Source organism: Pongo abelii, chromosome 9, assembly GCF_028885655.2.
Source record: "Pongo abelii isolate AG06213 chromosome 9, NHGRI_mPonAbe1-v2.0_pri, whole genome shotgun sequence".
NCBI classification, from domain to species: domain Eukaryota; kingdom Metazoa; phylum Chordata; class Mammalia; order Primates; family Hominidae; genus Pongo; species Pongo abelii.
Window position 1 is genome coordinate 88,753,413 of NC_071994.2, and position 22,555 is coordinate 88,775,967.

Here is a 22,555-nt window from a genome sequence, read left to right on the forward strand (position 1 = left end):
TTCATACTAATGTCTCCAATGTGAACTCATTACCACATGGATCATTTTAGCCCCATCACCTTGCTAAACTGTGAATTCCCACTCCAACAATAAAAAGCTTGGCTTTGACCATCTCCCATTTATGTACTTAATTGCTTAATTTCAGTATACACATATAGCAGTTTCAAAATGGTTAACCTGTACCACTGTGGGAAACAACTTTATAAATTAGAGTACAGTGGTTATGTGCAGTTCCTTTCGCCTTTAGTCTAATAAACTCCACTCATTTCCAAAGTTACTTAAGTCAAAACTTTTTCCCTTTACCCTCTTCACTGAGATTGTTACATACATCTGTAATACAATTAGATTCTCTTGTCATAGTCTGCATTCCTTCCTGGAATCCCCCAACCTATTAAATAATTTTTTAAAAATCTGAACACATTAAGGTTCATTCTTTATGCTGTAAAGTTCTATGGGTTTTGACAAATGCATGTCATGCATGTACCATGACAGTATCATACAAAATAGTTTCACTGCACTAAAAATTCCATGGGCTTTACTTGTTCATCTCTCTTTCCTTCCCCAAACCTCTGGCGACCACTGACCTTCTTTACTGACTCTACATTTTCATTTTTTCTAGAATGTCATACAATTGGAACCATAAAGTATGTAGCTTTTTCAGACTGGCTTCTTTTACTTGGAAATATGCACCTAGAGTTCATTCATGTATATTTATCATTGAATAACATTCCACTGTACATTTATACCATAGTTTGTTTTTCCACTTATTGAAGAAAGCTTGGTTGCTTCCAGCTTTTGATGATTATAAATAAAGTTACTGTAAATATTCCTGTGCAGGTTTTTGTAAGAACATAAGTTTTTAAATCAGTTGGATAAATATGTTGGAGTGCAACTGCTGGATCATATGGTAAAACTATGCTTAGCTTTGTAAGAAGCTGCCAAACTTTTCTAAAGTGGCTGTACCGTTTTGCATCCCTGCTAGAAGTGAATGTACAGGGGTACATGCGCAGGTTTGTTACACGGGAATATTGTATGATGCTGAGGTTTAGGGCAGAGATCCCATTACCCAGGTAGTGTGCATAGTACCTGATATGTATGTTTTCAACCTCCAGTATCCTCCTTCCTCCCCCATCTAGTAGTCTGCAGTGTCTATTGTTCCCATGTTTAAGTCCATGTGTGCTCAATATTTAGCTCCCACTTATAAGTGATAATGTGGTATCTGGATTTCTGTTCCTGCATTAATTCACTAAGGATTATGGCCTCCAATTGCATTCGTGTTGCTGCAAAAAACATGACTTCAATATTTTTTAAGTCTGCATAGTATTCCATGGTATATATGTAGCACATTTTCTTTATCCACTCTATCGTTGATGGGCACCTGAGTTGATCCCATGTTTTTGCTATTGTGAATAGCACAGTGATGAACATACAAGTGCATGTGTCTTTTTGGTAGAATGATTTATTTTCCTTTCGGTATATACTCAGTAATGGGATTGCTGGGTCCAATGGTAGCTCTGTTTTAACTTTGAGAACTCTCTGGGCTGCTTTCCATAGTGGCTGGACTAATTTACATTACATTTACATTTACAGTGTATAAGCATTCTCTTTTCTCATCAGCCTCGCCAGTATCTGTTGTTTATTGACTTTTTGATAATAGCCATTCTGACTGGTGTGAGATGGTATCTCATTGTGATTTTAATTTGCATTTCTCTGATAATCAGTGATGTTGAGCATTGTTTCATGTTTGTTGGACACTTATATGTCTTCTTGTATTTTTTTTGCTATTGCTTTTGGGGACTTAGTCAAACATTCTTCGCCAAAGTTGATGTTGAAAAGAGTATTTCTTATGTTGTCTTTGAGGATTTTTTTATAGTTTGATGTCTTATATTTAAATCTTGATGCACTGCGTTAATTTTTATATATGGTAAAAGGAAGAGGTCCAGTTTTAATCTTTTGCATATGGCTAGCCAGTTATCCCAGCACCATTTATTGAATAGGGATCCCTTTCCCCATTACTTGTCTTTGTCAGCCTTGTTGATGATCAGATGGTTATAGGTGTGTGGCTTTATTTCTGAGTTTTCTATTCTGTTCCATTGGTCTACAAGTCTGTTTTTGTACCAGTACCATGCTGTTTTGGTTACTGTGGCTTTATAGTATAGTTTGAAGTCAGGTAGTATGATGCTTCCAACTTTGTTGTTTTAGCTTAGGATTGCTTGGCTAGTTGGACTCTTTTTTGCTTCCACATAGATTTTAGAATAGCTTTTCTAGTTCTGTGAAGAATGACCTTGGCAGCTTAATAGGAATAGCATTGAATTTGTACACTGCTTTGGGCAGTATGGCCATTTTTACAATATTGATTCTTCCAATCCATTAGCATGGAATGTTTTTCCATTTACTTGTATTGTCTCTGATTTCTTTCAGCAGGGTTTTGTAGTTCTCCTTGTAGAGATCTTGCTTTTCCTTGGTTAGCTGTATTCCTAGGTATTTCATATGTTTATTTTCTATCTGTATATCTTCTTTGGTAAAGTATCAGTTCAAATATTTTTCCCATTTAAGGTTTGTTTCTTTCATTATTGTTAAATTTTGAGTGTTCTCTGATCTACAGTTGTAATGCAATCACTATCAAAATTTTAATGGCCTTTCTTTTGCAGAAATAGAAAAGCCAATTTTCAAATTCACATGGACTAGCAAAGGACCCCGAACAGCCAAAATCTTTTTTTTAAAAGAGGGACTTTGAAACTTACTACAAAGCTACAGAAAAAAAAACAACTCTGTGGGACTGGCATAAGAATAGACATATAGGTAAATGGAACAGAATAAAGAGTTCATAAATAAACTCATACATCTATGGCAAATTGATTTTTGACAAGGATTCCGAGTCCATCCAATGGGGGAAAGAATAGTCTCTTCAAGAAATGGTATGGGGACAACTAAATTTCTACATGCAAAGAATAAAATTGGACCCCTAACTCACATTATACACAAACATTAACTCAAAATGGATGAACAACCTAAATATAAGATCCAAAACCATAAAACAGAAGAAAACGGGTAAATCTTTCTGATCTTGGATTTAGCAATAGATTCTTAGATGTGACACCAAAAGGGCTAGCAACAAAAGAAAAATTAGGTAAATTGGACTTCATCAAAATAAAAAAAGTCTGTGCATCAAAGGATACTATCAAGGATGTGAAAAGACAATCTGTAGAATGGAATAAAATACTTGAAAATCACATATCTGATATTGGTTTAATATCCAGAATATACAAAGGACTACTACAGCACAATAAAAAGAAATATGACCCAATTTAAAAAGAGGCAAAGGACTTGAATGGACATTTCTCTAAAGAAGATAAACCAATGGCCAATAGTACATGGAAAGACACTGAACATTATTAGTCAGTAGAGAAATGCAAATCAAAGCCACAATATGATACACTGTACCACTTTACATCCACTAGAATGGCTGAAATTAAAACACACACATACACATACACACACACACACATACACACACACACACAAGGAAGCAAGTGTTGATGAACATGTGGAGAAATGAAAACTCTAACTGGTACATTGCTGGTGAGAATGTAAAATATTACAGCCTGTATGGAAAGCGTAGTGGTCCTCAAAAAGCTGAACATAGAATTACCATATGACCCAGCAATTCTGCTCCTAGGTATATACCCAAAGGAATTGAAAGCAGGGACTTCAACAAATAATTATATGTCAATGTTCATTGCAGCATTATTTATCATAGCCAAAATGTGGAAATAACCAGGTGTTCATCAACATATGAATGGATGAACAAAATGTATATACCTGCAATGAAAATTTATTCAGCTATAAAAAGGAATGAAGTTCTGCTCTGTACTACTTCATGGATGAACCTTGAAAACATGATGCTAAGCAAAATAAGCCAGACACAAAAGGACAAATATTGTGTGATTCTACTTATATGAAATGTCTGGAACAGGAAAATTCATAAAGACAGAAAGTAGCTTTGAAGTTATCATGGACTTGAAGGAAGGAAAGTGATGGCTATTGATGATTGATTACAGTGTTTCTGTTTGGAGTGAGAAAAAGTTTTAAAAATGAATAATGGTGACTGTTGTACAACATTGTGAATGTACTTAGTGCCACTTAATTGTACAATTAAAATTGTCAAATGGCTAATTTTATGTTGTATATATTTTACCACAGCTTACAAAACTACTAAGGTAATATATCCCAAACTGTTGAATTATACAACTGTAAATGGGTGAATTGTATGGTATGTAAATTATATTTAAAAAATTTTTTTAATACTTCTTTGCATGTTTTGAATATAAGCCTTTTACTGGACATGTATCATGTAAATATTTTTCCTAGTCTGTGGCTTCTCTTTTCATTCTCTTGGCAGTGTCTTTCACAGACCAGCATTTTCTAGTTTGAATGCTGGGGAGAGAGATGGGGAATAAGATGTCATGAAATCTCTGACCTGGTCACAGTCAAGCCCTGTAGAGACAATGTTTGCTGGAAGAAGTTGCAGGAACTCTTCTCATAAGAGACACTGTGAGAATGGGACACATGCTGCCCCACCTTTATCCCAAGATGAGAAGGTGCAACACATGGTGAAAAACAGAGAGTTTTTCTGTGTAGAACCCAGGGTGGACCTGCTGGAGTGAGGGCTGCCCTGGCACTGGAGCTCCTGGACACACTCAGCTTTCTCATGGGAGGCCCTAGCAACAATGACAATAGTGATCCCCTGAGTGGCTCTGTGGGCGGCAGACATCAAGAAGGAAGGGGCCAGAATCCCCATGGGGGGATTGTGCCGGCCTGCTAATGTGACCCCTGTTGAATTTAAGGCTGATCATAGCTGGGGCAACTCTGGTTAAGTCTTTTATCTATACTGACTCCCAAATAATGCAAGTTTCCTCCAAAAAGTGAAGAAAACTGTGCAGGTGATAAACGAGACCTCGATTATGCTGTTGACAGGCAGCTTCCCCCAGATTTCCTTAGGGAAAGGAAACTCACAAAGGTAGGGAGCAGCAGAGCTCCCTTCATTCCTCTGCCACCTCAAAATGATTTCATCCAAAATTATTACAAGCCTTTTGATAGGGAATTACTAACCATAGGGAGATCCAAACCCATATATTGATTATCCTCACCTTAGAGGTGTTGCTATCATCAGTTCTAAAGAAGAGACTTTAATGGATATCTAATCTTATTCTATACTTTCCTTACAGCCACATTGTGAGGAAGATTTTACAACCTTCCCTTTACAGATGAGAAGGCTAAGCAAGAGAGGTTACATAATGCTCCTGAAGTTCCACGGCTATTACTTCATACTCTATTGCTTCTTACACCAGGATGCATTTTATAATAAATAAGTATATTTGGTGTGATAATTTTTTTTCCTGATGATTTTCTTTGACTAGAGGTAAGTGATAAAACCATTTGTATTCTTGCTACTATAGTACACATCCTCCCAGGAAGTTGGTGAGACGGACCTCAGAAAATGTGGTGGGGTGTCAGGGGAGTTGTGAGAAAGGAGTGGATAAAAAAAGAGAGTGGCCAGGCGCGATGGCTCATGCCTGTAATCCCAGCACTTTGGGAGGCTGAGGCGGGAGGATCACCTGAGGTCGGGAGTTCAAGACCAGCCTGACCAACATGGAGAAACCCCATCTCTACTAAAAATACAAAATTAGTCAGGTGTGGTGGTGCATGCCTGTAATCCCAGCTACTCGAGAGGCTGAGGCAGGAGAATCGCATGAAACTGGAAGGCAGAGGTTGCAGTGAGCCAAGATCATGCCATTGCACTCCAGCCTGGGCAACAAGAGTGAAACTCTGTCCAAAAAAAAAAAAAAAAAGAAAGAAAGAAAGAGAGAGAAAAAGAGTGAATGAAAGTTAGACTCCTTGGCTACTCCCTATTTCCTCTTTATTTTGTAATTTGGGATCTTTAAAACTTTGAATACTGGGCTTCTTTTGTATTTTTACAAAGTAACAAGGACAACTTATCATAAAAGAGTGCCAGAGACTGGGCATTTTCACCAAATGCCTTTAGGCAGGCAACTGTTCACTGCCTCGGTAAAGACTGTGATCACCTTTCCTTGGCTCAGAGCACCCTAAGGAGGCCCAGGTATCTAATTATGACATCATCTTTGTTAATGATCACTGTGGCTTTTAACAACAGCCCACTTCTCTCTACAAGGAGAAATGTTTTTCTTGGCTGACTGCCGCCAACTTCTTTTGTATTTGAGGAAAAGGGATGACTGTTTAGCAACTGGTAATTTCAGGGATTACAAAATAATACTTCTTGAAGCTATTTTTCATCTTGAAGCTAATATTAAGGCAACCTTAGATTTACAAGTCTGCAAAGCAGAAATGAAGGCACTGTATTTTCACCACGGCCTCCAACATAGGACAGGCACAAGACAGTTCACTAGGGCTTAAGGGGGAAGTGTGAGAACTTATATTTCTCTACAAAAGAACTAAACTTTGCTAATCGTCACTCAGATGCTTATTCTGTATATGTAAAAAAGTCGTAGGGTATATGAGGGGTCCGAAGGTAAGAGTAGGGACTGTACAACATGTACAAGTCGGAGGAGTTGATGGTGGGGCCCTTATTCATTCTTACCACATTGAGAAGTTAAAGTTTCCGTGTGTCTAGTAAATAGAGTTACAGATGATATTATCTGGTTTTAACATAACTCTCAATATAAGACAGGCAGCTTTTGAAAAATGGCTGATTCTCACAGTCATATTTTAACCTCATACCCTTGTGGAATTCAGCGAGGACATGCTGGTAGGGACCTGACTATTGTTACTAGTTTTAAATGTCTCATCTGTTACAGGGCCACTGCTCTGACCTCTCCAAGTCAGGTGTAGTCCCCACCTGCTCTAGATTCTCCCAGGCAACCTTTGGATCTCCTCAAGATCTAACAACCAATGGGTTAATGTCTGGAATAGTAGGAGGCCTCAAGACCCTTCCCTAGCACTAAAGACCTGGGACCATTTCGACTGGTCAGTGCTTATGCTGAACCATTTTAAATCTTTTAACTATCACTCCCGACTTTACCTATTTCATCAGCTTTCCTGAATGATCACCTCTGGTTCAGCTACTGAACTCTGTCTACCGATGGGCTCAGCCCTGCCCAAGTTACCAGGATGAAATTTAGCGGCATCAGAGGGAGGATATTTCAATAGCTCCCACCATCAAATGGCAGGGCGCAAAGGCAGCAAGCCCCTTAGATGGTGCTTCTGTCCCAGCCTCCTGCTGTTCAGAGGCCCGGGCTTCCCAATGTCCTTAGGTCTGAGTTTGTCCAGGGGTCAGTCTCCCAGTACTGCTTTGTGATCTGCCTAGTGCCTCTAGACCCAGAGCCCTACTGTGTACCTGACAATCTCTTCTCATTCATTCAACAAACATCCATGAGTTCCTACCTTGGGCCAGGACTGCCATGTTAGGCACTGGGGATTGTTGAACAGAACAGGTCCTGGTCACTGTCCTCAAGCGTCTACCAGAGGAGACATGTGAGTTAACATACAATAGCAATCCTGGGCCTCTGCCTTGGGCAAGCTGCTTCTCCCACTTATTAAATGAAGTGCTGCCCATTTCATGTGTTGTGGGATTAAATGAAATAATGCAGGTAACATGCTTAGCACAGAAATTGGCACATAGGAAGGGCTCAGTGAACACCAGCTGTTCTCCTTATTACTATTAGTATTGTGTTCACGGGGCAGGGTGGCATAAGAGAGCTCATGAGCAGATGCTAGAGGGGAGCCTTGAAGGACGGTCCGGAGCTAGTCTGGCAGAAGGGGCTGCAAGACAGTGGCTGAAGTGACATCACCACATCACAACGTAACTGCTTGTCCATGGGCTCAGCCACAATGTCGGCCTTTGCGGCCCTATGTGTTCTTCCCACTCATGCATTCTGGCTGTTGCGCTTTGACTCACACCAGCACCCCTTTCCCCATTCTCTGACCCCTTCCTCCTCCCCTGCTTCCAATCCACAGTCAACTACCTGCAACCTCCAGGAGGCTTCCCTGCCTCCACCATTCCACACAGCTCTCCCCCTTCTCTCAGAGTCGGTGTCACACAGTTTAGCACATGCAATGTGTCTCCTATTTGATTTCTTGAGTTGTAACTACTAGATAATAAACTCAGGGTGGTGGGGAGGTAGATACTTTGAAGAAGCTAATGCAAGGTTGTTGCACATAATATCATCATCCATAATAACAATGATGACCTTTTATTGGACACCCACTAGGTTGGGTCAGACACTGAGACAGATACTTTACACTCATCGTGTCCTCTTATCCTCTGACTCTGGCAGGAAGGTATGATGATTATTATCCCCACTTTGTGGACTAGGAAACTGAGGTTAGAAGGGGTAAGTAACCTGCCCAAGGTCACACAGCAAGCTGGTGGGAAAACCAGGAGTAGAACCCAAGCCTAAATATTTCCAAATTTCTGAGTCTTTCCTCCGAGCTAATCAACAGCTTCAAGACTTGAAAGATTTTAAAAGTTGTTGACTGAGTTGAGTTGTTTTGATTAGGGATGTGATTATTTTTACCTATAGAGCCAGGTATCTTAGATTTCAGCTACTGTTGAGCATTCTTCTGTATTTGCCTCAGGTCAGTCAGCCCACCTGCAAACAGGTGTGGCTGCACTTCTGAGTTCATGCACTTGGCCCACGGCACACACACAGCCATGTTTCCTTTTACCAGCATCATTACTGGAAGGAAGGATTAGCAGACACCGTGTAAGAGTAAAGGTTTTTTGTTCCATACATCATTACATCATGCTCTGAGCTGACTGCTTATGCTATAACCAGCTTCCTCCATCAATCAACCATGGCAGCATAGAGGGTAGCATAGCTGGGATAGAGCTGTGGGCAATTAGCTCTGCGATTGTACAGTTTAAGCTGATGAGCTGTTAGGGGACCAGGAGGCATTTCTTCCTCCTTGTGCATATTCCTTCTTCACTCTGTTCGTTTGGGATTTTTATGAGTTAGGGTGATGGGGATTCTGGTTGGAGACAGGAAATGGGATTACTGAGGCTGCTGTTCCCTGCATGGAACCCCAGCTTTATGAGAGCCCCTAAGCACACTCCTGAGATGGATATATGGGGATCTCAGAAACACAGCATCGGGAAGTCTCCGCAGACACAGACCTGAGAATGGCCTTCCTCCCAGACATATTTCTGTGATCAGGTGCAACATTACAGATCCAGAAACACATCATCAATTCCTAAGAGGGGAGTGGAGGATACGCTGCTAATTACTGCCCAGAACCAACTCTAAACCAGCCTAAATCTCAAAGATTGGGCTCTGGTGCCATGGGCCGCACTGCCTGCAACCTTCCATGTGTGACATACACAGAAGTTCTTGTTCTGGTTGGGAGATACAATTCAATTTTCCTTCCATGGGATTCAGCCAGTACATGGAGGTGCTGTGCTCACACAGCCAGCATGGCGGAGTGGGAAGGGAACTGGACAACAAAAGTTCTACATTCAGTTCCTCCCCTGGCTGTGTGATCCTGGAGAAATTACTTGACTTCTCTGACTCTGCTGCCCTTAGTGGGTCATTTGTCAAAGGAGAATGTTAAAATTTCTGTGAATTCAAAGATGGGGTTTTAAAAAGTTTTTAAAAGGCTGTGCCTATTGCAGTTTTAAATCTTTTCAGGTTAAGGGTTATAAGCAATTTGGCAATTGCACTTCATAGTCCCTTCTTGACTCTTTTCCCTGCAAGACAATAAGTTTTTTGAGGTCAGGGACTCTGTCTCAATGAACTGCACGTTCCTTCTGCCTCACACAGTAGCTGATACGGGATAAGTATTCAGTAAATAAATAGATGGATGGATTCATTCATTTCTTCAACAAAAAAGTATTAAGTGTCTTCTGTGCTTGGTCCTATTTTAGATCCTGAGGAACCAGCAGTGGAAAGATATAGAAGATTCCAGTTCTCTATAGGCTCTAAGTGAGCCATTCCTATAACTAGTTTGTGGCAGCCTGCCCTCACTAGAACAGGAACATTAGTCTGCTCAGTGCTGCAATGAGGAAAAGGTTCTGTATCTGCGCTGTCCCATGTGGTAGCCACTTACCACCACACTGTGGCTATTGAGCACTTGAAATGTGGCCAGTACAACTGAGAAATTGAATTTTGTATTTCCTTTAATTTTAATTAATTTAAATATAAAGAGTCACATACTGTATTGGACAGTGTGGACATTTCCCACACTGGGGATCACTCCCAGCCTGGCCTAATGGAAAGCATGGGAACTGCGGACTCAGAACCCTGACTTTGGGTCCGGCTCTGGCCACTTGGTGGAGACACCCTGATCTACCTTGATGCAGAGTGATGGTTTATTTTGTGGAGTAAGCTGGGGAGGGCAGGGTAAATAGGAGTTAGAGATGAACGTAATGCAAGGGAAGGGCGGGAGCTTGGCAGGGAAGAGCCCTAAGGGCCTGTGGCCACACCTGGGACGCAGCAGGCAGGAGAGGCATTCAGAAGAGCTTGGGATCCTCATTCTGGCCAGCCCAGCTCCTCCAGGGAAGGGAAGTTTAACGATGTGAGGCTAAGGGGACACTTCAGAAGAGGCAGCACAACTTTCACAGTGAGTTATTTAAAAAGTCAAGGATGAGGAGACAACTTAAAACAAAATGACTGAATGTAAAATAGAAGCAAATAAAATCCAAGGAGCAGGAATTCCTATAACAGGTGGAACAAAGAATGAATCTTTCTTCCCAGAAGCCCTTGTGGGTATACACTGGAAACAACTAGTACATCTCACAGCTGGGTTTTGTTGGGCTTTGCTGCATCCAGTAAAGCTATGAAATAGTCTACAACCTGGTGTATGAAGGCTCTTATTTGCGGGCAGCCCTGGACAAAATAACTAAAGGGAATTTTTTTTTTTTTTAAACCTCTGGGATACATGTGCAGAGTGTGCAGGTTAGTTACATAGGTATACATGTGCCATGGTGGTTTCCTGCACCTATCAACCCATCATCTAGGCTTCAAGCCCTGGATGCATTAGGTATTTTTCCTAATGCTCTCCCTCCCCTTGCCTTCCACCACCCAACAGGCCCCGGTGTATGTTGTTCCCCTCCCTGTGTCCATGTGTCTGTTGTTCAACTCCCACTTATGAGTGAGAACATGCAGTGTTTGGCTTACTGTTCCTGTGTTAGTTTGCTGAGGATCATGGCTTCCAGCTTCATCCATGTCTCTGCAAAGGATGTGATCTCATTTTTTATAGCTGCATAGTATTCCATCATATATATCTACCACATTTTCTTTATCCAGTCTATCACTGATGAGCATTTGGGTTGGTTCCATGCCTTTGCTATTGTAAATGGTGCTGCAGTAAACATATATGTGCATGTGTCTTTATAGTAGAATGATTTATATTCCTTTGGGTATATACCCAGTAATGGGATTGCTGGATCAAATGGTATTTCTGGTACTAGATCTTGAGGAATTGCCACACTGCCTTCCACAATGGTTGAACTAATTTGCAATCCCACCAACAGTGTAAAAGTGTTCCTATTTCTCCACAGCCTCACCAGCATCTATTGTTTCCTGACATTTTAATAATTGCCATTCTGACTGGCATGAGATGATATCTCATTGTGGTTTTGATTTGTATTTCTCTAATGATCAGTGATATTTAGCTTTTTCTCATATGTTTGTTGGCCACATAAATGTCTTTTTTTGAGAAGTGTCTGTTCATATCCTTTGCCCACTTTTTGATGGGGTTGGCAGTTTTTCTCTTGTAATTTTGTTTAAGTTCCTTGTAGATTCTGGATATTAAACCTTTGTCAGATGAGTAAATTGCAAAAATTTCCTCCCATTCTGATCACTCTGATGATAGTTTCAGGTTGCCTGTTCACTCTGATGATAGTTTCTTTCACTGTCCAGAAGCTCTTTAGTTTAATTAGATCCCATTTGTCAATTTTGACTTTTGTTGCAATTGCTTTTGGTGTTTTAGTCATAAAGTCTTTGCCCATGCCTATGTCCTGAATGGTATTGCCTAGGTTTTCTTCTAGGGTTTTTATAGTTTTGGGTTTTACATTTTAGTCTTTTTTTGGGGGGTGTGTATATGAATGCTTGTGATTTTTGCACATTGATTTTGTATCCTGAGACTTTGCTGAAGTTGCTTATCAGCTTAAGGAATTTTTGGTCTGACATACTGGAGTTTTCTAAATATAGAATCATGTCATCTGCAAACAGAGACAATTTGACTTCCTCTCTTCCTATCTGAATACAATTTATTTCTTTCTCTTGTCTGATTGCCCTGGCCAGAACTTCCAATACTATGTTGAATAGGAGTGGAGAGAGAGAGCATCCTTGTCTTGTGTCGGTTTTCAAAGGGAATGCTTCCAGCTTTTGCCCATTCGGTATGATATTGGCTATGGGTTTGTCATAAATAGCTCTTATTATTTTGAGATATGTTCCATCAACACCTAGTTTATTGAGAGCTTTTAACATAAAAGGATGTTGAATTTTATTGAAGGCCTTTTCTGCATCTATTGAGATAATCATGTGGTTATTGTCATTGGTTCTGTTTATGTGATATATTACATTTATTGATTTATGTATGTTGAACCAGCCTTGCATCCCAGGGATGAAGCTGACTTGATTGTGGTGGATAAGCTTTTTGATGTGCTGCTGGATTCAGTTTGCCAGTATTTTATTGAAGTCATTTATATTCCTCTCTAAACTGGTTATTCTAGTTAGCAGGTCCTGGAACATTTTATCAAGGTTCTTAGCTTCCTTCCTTTGGGTTAGAACATGCACCTTTAGCTCAGAGGAGTTTGTTATTACCTACCTTCTGAAGCCTACTTCTGTCAATTTTTCAATCTCATTCTTCATCCAGTTTTGTGCCCTTGCTGGAGATGTGTTGAGATCATTTGGAGGAGAAGAGGCATTTTGGTATTTGGAATTTTCAACTTTTTGCACTGGTTTTTCCTCATTCATGGATTTATCTACCTTTGATCTTTGAGGCTGATAACCTCTGGATGGGGTATTTGTTGGCAGGAGGCGGGGGGGGTCTTTTTTGTTGATGTTGTTGTTGTCTTTGCTTTCTGTTTGTTTATTTTTCTTCTAACACTCAGGCCCCTCTTCTGCAGGTCTACTGCAGTTTGCTGGAGATCTACTCCAAGACCTGTTCACCTGGGTATCACCAGTGGAGGTTGCAGATCAGCAGATTGCTGCCTGCTCCTTCCTCTGGAAGCTTTGTCCCAGAGGGGCACTGGCCTGAAGCCAGTCAGAACTCCTTTTCTGGCAGAGTTCCTATGTGACATATGACTACAGAAGAGTCATAAGTCACAGCAGTCCAGACAACTGCTAGGCTTCCCATGTGGAGGCTTGCTCCTGTAATCTGAGAGAAGACTCAGTACGTCAACTTTCTCATAGTCGCTCTTAAAAGGAAGGGGCGGGAAAGTTTTTAAAGTCAAAAAACTCTGTAAAACAGCTGCTGAAGAAGTTTTCTTTATAAGCTTCTGAGTTTCAAAGGAGGTACCACTTTAAAAAGCCTTCCATGTGAAGGTATCTGCAAGTTCCAAGGATGTTCACTCTATTTTCTGTGAACACTGGCAGCATGCAACCCTGACAGGTTGTCCAGCCTGGGCAGGGGCCAACTTGTTCTCAGATGCAGCAAGGTGTGGGTATGGACACGGCCTGCTTTCAGTGTATGGGAAGCAGTCATAGTAAAAAAGGCATCACTCTCTGCCCTTGAAACATATCTCAAGGTCTTCATACAGCTTCTTCTAACATTTTAAAAACGTGCTTCTAACAACTCTTGTGCCAATGCATTAAACAGCCGTTGGAGATAAAACCCTTTGGGAAATGTGCTCCAGGGTGAACTCCCCATGCTTGCTGTCACCTCCACCCCAGGTAAGCTTCTGGTTCCAAGTTACTAGGATAAATGTGGCAAAGATGTAGAGGGTCCACTTTAGCTAATGTTCTTACCCTCTTGTCACATTACAAAAGGGAGTTATTTCTCTAGACCTTGGTTTTACCTGTTTGGGAAACGGGAATAATATGTACCTCATCTGCTTCACAGAGATGTAGGTGATTCGGCAAAGATAATGTGCAAGGAAGTGATTTGGAATATAAAATTAAAGTTATTAACAATGATAGGAATAACTAATGTAGTGTCATTGACCCCTTTCTCTGAGGCAAGAATAAACTTGGGACGTTGGCAATCATTTCTGAGAGGCCTTGGTTGCCTTTTAGAGGAGACAGAGATGAAGTGGATCATGTGCTCCCCCCCAGGTTGGGTGCAGTGACTCACGCTCCCTCAGAGCTTCATGCACGCCTCTACCAGGCTTCAACATACTGCCTTGCAACTATCTATTCGTGAGTCTGTTCTCCCCGAAGACAGGGCCATGACTTGGTCTTATTCATTTTTGCAACCCCAATACAATGCTAGTACATAGGTACTTCATAGCATGTGTTAAATAAATGAACAAATGAATAAAAGTCTGTGAGTCCCACTTTATCAAGAAAGTTGGTGCAGGGGGCCCTTAGTGGTTGATAAAGTGGAATGTGAAATTATGAATAAGAGCTGGGCTTTGGAATCAGGCAGTTCTGGGTCTGAAAGTCTGCAACTTCTAGCTTTGTGATGTTGGGCGTATCAACTCTTGAACAGAATTTTGCTCATTGACAAAGCTGGAATAATAATACCTGCCTCAAATGCTGATTTATGAGGCTTATATGTAATAAGATATGCCAAGTCTCCAGCACTAAGTACTCAGTGAGTGGTAGGTAGCTAACATCATTATTTGTTCCTTAAAAATAAAGGAGAGGACATGATTAATTCTCTGTGAGAAGCTTAGAGGAAAGTGGATGGGGGAGGTGGATAACCAAGGCTGTTTGGAGGAGCTGACAGGAGGTAACTAAAGAGAGGAGGCCAAGAGAAGTTGCCACACAGATCTTAATGATATTAACAGGCACTGCTGCCTCCCCTCCACCTCAGTGCACTTCAAACCTTTGGAGGCGAGAGGAGGTCAAGGTGGAGAGAGGAACAGTGTCCATCCCCAGCACCCAGCCTCTCCTGTCCGTTCTGCTTCTATTCACCCTTCCCTCCTGGGGCCTTCTGCAGCTGAAATCTCAGAGTGGGGCTCAGGAGAACCACTCCTTCCATGTGCTGCCTGCCTGAGCAAGCTCAGGGCAGATCAGCTCTTGCACTGTCCCCTGCAATACTGACTTACTTGTTGGTCCCATTTCCTTCCTTTATGTGCCCTTCCTGGAGACACTGGTAAGAGCCCCTTCTCTCCTCTCTGGTTTGCTGCAGCACCGTTGGGTGCCCCTCAATGTGGGCCCAGCCTGAAGTCCTCCTCAGCCACATTTCTTGCTGTGTGCTTCTTCATTCAGGGCTCACATTTGCTTCTTCCTGGTAGACCAAAGGTCCCAGCCTGGCAGATAAACCATCAGAAGCACTTGAAAGCATCCCCAGAAACTGGTAGTTATGCTGGGGAATCAGAGAACCTATGTATTTTTAAATTCCCTTAGCTGGCTCTGATTCTATTCAAATTTGGAAACTGCTAGGCTGCATCTTTTCTTTACCTGAATGTTAAGCTCATTATGCTCCAAACCCAATTCTGCCATCTTTCCTTTCAAATAATCAGCCAAGTCCCCTGGATTCCTGTTGTGGTAGAAGCAGGATGGAAAGCTTCTTATCTCATCACTCTTTGGGCAGGATTTCCCCCTCCCCTGTTCCCATTCTAAAGCCCATTTTCACCTTCAATGGACACAACTGTGCTTTAGGACACAAGCAAATGACCCAATATCATTTAGAGAAACAAGGTTACTCAGACAGCACTGAGTCCATTTTGATCCAGGTCATTGCCAAAGAGACTGCACAGATAGGGGATCAGAAAAGCAAAGCTGAGGAGGGCCTTGGAGTCACATGCACACACCTGCTAGGGTCCTCACAGCACTCTGCTGAATGAGAATGAGAAGACTGCCGACCCCAACCTTGGATTTCTGGAGGTTCAGGCTGCTTTCCTAAACACTGTCTTCCTCTCTGGAAGAGTGGAAGTTCTGCAGCCTGTTTATTCATTCACTGGTTCATTCAACAAATGTCGGGGGCCTCTTCTGTTCTGAGTGCCTTGCTAGATGCTAGGGCTGCCACTACTTTCCTCACACAGCTTCTAAAACCTCACTTGGCACAGTGTTGGTATTAAGTTGATGCCTTCTGCAGCATATTAACCAAAATGAAGAATTTCCCATTCCAGGGGAAGTGAAAGGAATCATAACTTTTTAAAAGAGGAGCTCATTTTTATATTCTATGTTATTAACTCAAGTGCTTTATAAAAATAAAATTCATTACACAAGTGTCTATATGCCTTGCCCAATATCTTTGCCAATGATAAATAATATCTTGCATATTTTTACTGCTTCGTTGTTTCTAAAATGCTCTCATATGGCTTACGTCATTTGATCCTATACAGGCTGGTTTTATTATCCCCATTTATAGGAGGAAATATTGAGGCTTAGATGGGTCAATGACATGTCAAGGGTGTGTGGCTAGTAAATGCCATACAAAAACATGTGAGAATAATGGCTATTTCAGTTGTTTTGCTATTGAAAGATTAGTTTTTGCGAAGTTGTTGGATAAGAACCAGCGTGGAAGAGATTCCATTTCTCTTCAAGAGAAATTCCATATCTGCTCCTGAAATACTTGGTGACTTTAGGATTTTGTCCGTCCCGACCAAACAAGGGAACAGAGGTGGATAGTTGGAAAGATTATGAATCACTCTCTTGGCAAAATTCCCTGTGTTAGTCTGAATGTTTCATGACCCTCTCTTCCCAAGAGACTATTATTTAAAATTTAAATAATACTGTTCTTGGCACCCTAATGGCCCTCTGAGTCAGCTGGACCTCAACAGGGTAATAGCAGAGGAAGGTTACAGGCAGGGGAGCAGCAGAGAACAAGGGAAGTAGCCTCTTTCCTCCAGCAACACAACAGCACTTTGATGGGCTGAGCTTGGGAGGACTGGGTCAAAAGATGAACTATGACCAGAAGGAAGAAAACAAACAGACACACTTTGGGAGGGTCTCAGAATAGGCACTGTACATGCATTCCTGGTGCGTGCGAGTAAGTGGGCGGGGTGCCAGAACTGGACACAAGACAACCAAGGACAAGCTCATCTGACAGGGCAATTGTCCAGCAGATGGCTGTTAACCTGTTCCAGCCCTAATATGAACCAAATCCTCATTGTCGTGGGCTTCTGTCTCAACTCTGCCACCTAATCAAGTGAACCAGGAAGGAAGTCATTTTGTCCTGAAGAAAGTAGACCATTGTGGTGCACAGGAGATCACAGCGATCAGTCACCCTCTCCGTCTTGACACCAAGAAGCAGGAGTTCCAAAATCCAGAGGCCATTTTGGACTGAGTTTGTAACAACTGTTTACACTTCACTGCTTTGTTAGGGTCTACAAAGCAGTTTTATTTGCTATGATAGTAGTTCTGAAACTTTGCTACTCATTAGAACCACTGCCCTATGTGGTAGGCTGTGAAAGTATCATTCCCATTTTGCAGATAGGAAAGTTGAGGCTGAGAGAGTTCAATGATTTGCCTAAAATCATGGCCCTAGCAAGTTCCAGAAATGAGACTTGAATTTTGAGTTCTGTTTCACCTTGTTGGCTCATTAATTCATTCATATTAAATGAATTATTCATTTAACAAGTATGCTTTGAGTACCAGCTCTGTACTAGGCATTAGATATACATTAAGAGACTAAATATATATAGCCCCTGCCTTCACTGAGTTTCAGTCTAATGATCTTTTCATTTGAACCAGTAGTCTTTATACCCTTTCATATTTCAGAATTAATTTCAAATTATGTAGCCTGGCTTAGTGCCCAGCAGGCTCAATGCTCAGCAGAATAGCACAAGTGGTGCATTTACTAGAGCTCAGGTGTGCAGGTCCAAACTTGCCCATAAGAGGCAGGCAGTGGGCCACAGAGAAGGGAGATCAGGCCTTGAAGTTGGTGTTCCTGGCTTCAAATAATGTCTCTGCTCCAACTGGCCATGTGATCACAGGGAACTTTCTAAAGTTCTCTCTCTGTTCTCAGTGTCCTCAGTGAGGGACTGAAGATCGTAATAGCCAAGCTCCCTGAGTGTCCTGTGTCTAGCTACTGGCTGGCACATCTGAGGCTCTCACTAAACACAGCTGTGACCAGGCCATTACCAGATGCTGAGTACTGTGGAGAACAACCGATTCATGAACCTGGTATTTCTGAGAGGCACAGCAGCATAGGAATGTCCTTAGAATTTCTTGCCCTGTTTATTCCTCCTCCTTTAATCTCTATCCTCAATCCATTGTATTCTTTTTCCTTAATAATTACAGTTTGGGTACCACTTATTTGGAATTTAAGGGTAGGTGGTTGATAAATTTTAACTGGTGATAGTGACCTAATGCAGATCTAAAATTAATAGAGAAACTCAAAGGTGACTGAATTCCACGTTAGAAGTTCAGCTATTGGGAATGCTGTTTGAATGGCATTCCCATTTTTTATTAGACTTATATTAAAAGAAAGTGAAAGGAAAATATGGAACCTTGGAACTTCAAACCTTTTGAGTTTTCCTTCTTTCCAGTGCTTAGCTGATACAATCAACATTGAGTTGTTTTCTTTTTCCCTTTCTGAGATAGAATCTAATTCTTGCACTTATGAATTTGAGAATCTTTAAAAATATTTTCTCATTTCATAAACATGATTAGCTCTAGAATCTATATGTTTAGGGGCTACATGCACCTTGTCAAATTGTTCCTTTCCATTCTTGATTTCCAGAAAGGTCACTGGAATTCCTGCAAGTGTGGCTCTGCTGTTCTAGAATGACATTGTCAACCCTGAAGGAAGCGATGTTGATGTTCACAGAGACTTGCAGAGTGACCTCTCCTCCAAATGCCTCAAAATAAATGATGGCATGCCTGAGACTACATTTAGCGCCATTTGGCTACCAGGCTCTTCTGAAACCTATATCTTCTGGTAAGTAAAGTTAATATTTAAAGTCTCTTTTTAATTACCTACTAATAACTTGTTCTAAATTAATGCTGATTGACTAAGTACATGACTGAATGATTGATTGGGTCATCATTGAATAGTGTGGAAATTTTAATTTGCTTTTATAGATGAATGCTCAGTTTGTGGGTCTGTATTTTATAACTTAAATTAACAAAGATATTAACACTACTCCTTCAGTCTTAATATCAAATACTCTTGTGGTAGGTATAGAATGAACTAAGGCACTATTTCAGTTTTCTCCTTCTGCCACATCCCTACGAAATAGAAAACCTACCCAAGATTATACAGTTAATAAGTAGCAGAGCTGGAATGTAAACCTAGGTCTGTGTGCTGTTGGCCACTGCCATCCGTACTGGCCACTGCAGTCCATTTGTGCAAAATAATCATTATTTTGCATAAATTTTAAGCATTGTGTTCTTTGTTGTGATTTTGGACATTTTGCAATCACCTTTGTCAGCCACATTAGAGACAAGGTTTGATCAGTCTACCAAAGTAGGTGTTTTCTGGTTGGCCTTATCCCACAATATCCCAACTTTTAACCTTGGATACCTTCTCTAGAGGAAAAGGGGGAAGCATACAACAACATTTAAGTGTTCTCTTCCAAAAGGCGGGAATGACAAAATCTGGGAATTGAAGTGAAATATTCTCATCAGGGGAATAAAATACAGCAGTGTTTGTCAAATTCAATCCAACTCTGGCTGTGAAATAGTAAGGAGAAACCAACATCTAAAAAAATAGTATAGACTTCAGTAGAAAATATCAGGTTGCCTCACATTTAATAAAAGTACTGTTTTGCTAAACTTTTGCTTGTGTGTGTATGTGTGTGTATACACATGCATCCATGTGTAATAGGTATGTATGTGTACTAGCTTGTGGTATAAAGTGTACTTTTAACGATAGGTTGTGATTTAAACATTTTGAGGAATACTGTAGCATAGGATAATGATTATGAATGATGGATCAGACTGCCAAAGTTTGAATGTCAACTCTGACCCTTACTAGGTGCATGGCCTAGGTATATTTTAACTTTTCAAGTTTCAGTTTTCTCCCCTAGGAAAAAAATAACTCATAACGTGTGTAAAGTGTGCAACAGAGTGCCTGATGCTTAGAAAGGACTCACTAAATTAATGTCAACTATTGCATTTTAAGTGAAGCAGTTTGGGTAAAAAGTTGATGGCAAGCAAGAGCAATGCTTTGCATTATGTCCCCAGAATGATTTTAATTCCAGATGCATACATTCATCTGCTTGCTGGCCATCCCCACATACATGTCTCAGAGGCATGTCAAACACCACATGCCCCAAACCAAACTCATCTTCCTGCATTCCCTACTCAGCAATGGTACCACCAGCTACCCAGTAACCCAGTAAAAACTGGAGAGTCGCCCTGGATTCCTCACCACTCAACCTATATATGCAGTCAAGTCATTAATAAGTTCAGTGATTTTCTATCTCCTGAATAGTTCTAATTTCCTCCTCTGTTATCCATCCTCCTTATAATCCCTGTTCTTTCCCATATTGAAATCACACCTTGTCTGCTATTAAACTAAAATCCTGCAACTCCTGAATTCTAGTCTTCACTCCTACTGTTCTGCCCCTGGAATACACCTTTTAGAACTTCTGCCAGACTGCCATTTTCCAAAAACCAAATCTGATAATTTTCTTGCTAACTTAAAACATCTTTAGCAAAGCCTGCAAGGCTCTTCATAAGCTGTACATCATTTTTGGCTTCGCCACCAGCCACTCTTCCATGGGTGGCCTTTAATATAGCAAACTATACCATTGCCAGAAGAAGCAGGCATTTTCATACCTCTTTGTATGCATGTGGTAGTTCCTCTGTTGGGAATGGCCTTCTGTGCCCATCTACTAATCAGTATACTGGATTAGAGGATGAAGAAGACATTGATTCAAACTTATATTCAAAATTAAAAATTCAGTGTGCATCAGGAGCACCTTAGTTGGTGGGTTAAAATTCAAGTCCTTGGCTCCTACCTGTAAATGTTGATTCCAGGGCTTTTTACCTGCACCCCTGGTGATTATGAGAAACTGCACCAGAAGAAAGATAAAAGTTCTGTACAAATGCTAATCCTTAACACACATTCAGAAGTAGAGGTGAAAACCTTGTCCTTGGGAAACATCTCAATAGAAATTCAATTTGGAGCATTTCCTAAGGGGAGTGGATAAGTGCAGACTTACTAGTAAAGATAGGTCTTTTTAAATGAGCAGCAATGACAAGAAGGAAAAATACTGCTACTTAATGTAATTATCTATTAATGTTATTGCCTTAAAATATAAAAACTGCATACTGCTAAAGCACAATGATGGCACTGGTCCCACACTGTTGTAGTGAGATTTCTTCCCCCCTAGTTGAAAACCCCACGGGAGTCCTGCTACTGGGTAAGTTTATAACTAGAGAAAATCAGTTGCCTCACCTACAGACAACACAGAGGCCCAGTTGTTTCCACCGAGTCTGAAACAAAAGGCTTTCTCTGTATTATCCATGGTAAGGGAAAAAAAAAAAAAAAAAAAAGAAGACAGAACAGAAGCTTCAAGTTAAGTATCTGGGTGTTAGTGGCAGTTAAAACTTGGTGAGAAACCAAGATCAGAGGCTGGCTTTTTATAGGGAACAAATTTCCAAAGCATTTTTATGGCTGAAAGTTAATGCAAACCAGATAACCCAAGGCTTACAGATAAGGATCTTAGAAAGGGTTATGCTGTCTCTTTTGAGCTGTCCACCATCAGACCCACCCTGCTTACTCCAGCCTAATCATTCATTCATTCATTCATTCCCTCTTTCATTTAATGAGCACAGACTGTGTGATATACATAGTGCTAGGTATACGTGGAAAGAAAGATGATGAAGCCTAAATCTCACATTCCACACAGAAGATATCAGGTTGATGCAAAAATAATTGTGGGTTTTGCCATTAAAAGTAATGCAAAAACTGCAATTACTTTTGCACCAACCTAATACAAGATGTAGTGATTTGTCATTCAAACGAAAATGGTTATCAAATAAAATGATGCTATTCATTCCTCAAAAATTTATAGGGCACCTACTTTGTACAATGAAGTATGTCTGGCAGTGGTTGTTAGCTGGGAAAAACAAAGGCTCATTTTCTAATAGTAAAGACAGCTATTAAATAAATAATCACCCAATTAATTAATTCATTTGAAGAAATACTACAAAGCAGGTGCAGAGGATGCTGTTAAAGGACATAAGGAACTCCAGGAGTCCTGATGTCGTTTTCTTTGTGTTGGGAATGTTATGTGATTAGAAGAGACTTCCCTGAGGAAGCAATATCCAAAATGAGATATGACAGATAAATAAAGAGTTAATTGTCTCCAACAATGGTATTGAGAAAACTGTATATCCACATGTAAAATAATGAAATTAACCCTTATCTTATATTCAAAAATGGATTACAGACTTAAAATGTAAGACCTGAAACTATAAAACTCCTAGAAGAAAACATAGGGGAAAAACTTTATGACATTGGACTTGGCAATGATTTTATAGATACAATATCAAAAGCACAGGCAAAA

At 40.7% G+C, this 22,555-nt stretch overlaps 2 protein-coding genes across 4 annotated transcripts in view; one reads left to right on the top strand and one right to left on the bottom strand.

Moving 5' to 3' along the window:
• The window catches only part of LOC100444151 (protein tyrosine phosphatase type IVA 1-like), a 145,683-nt gene extending 140,269 nt beyond the window's left edge, over nt 1–5,414 (top strand). The window contains exon 2 of the mRNA XM_054526172.2: nt 5,229–5,414. The gene's annotated coding sequence lies outside the window, so the exon portion shown is untranslated. The remainder of the gene's footprint in view (nt 1–5,228) is intronic.
• Nucleotides 1–22,555, bottom strand: part of ME3 (malic enzyme 3) — a 231,188-nt gene that overhangs the window by 128,682 nt on the left and 79,951 nt on the right. The gene's annotated exons all lie outside the window — the stretch shown is intronic.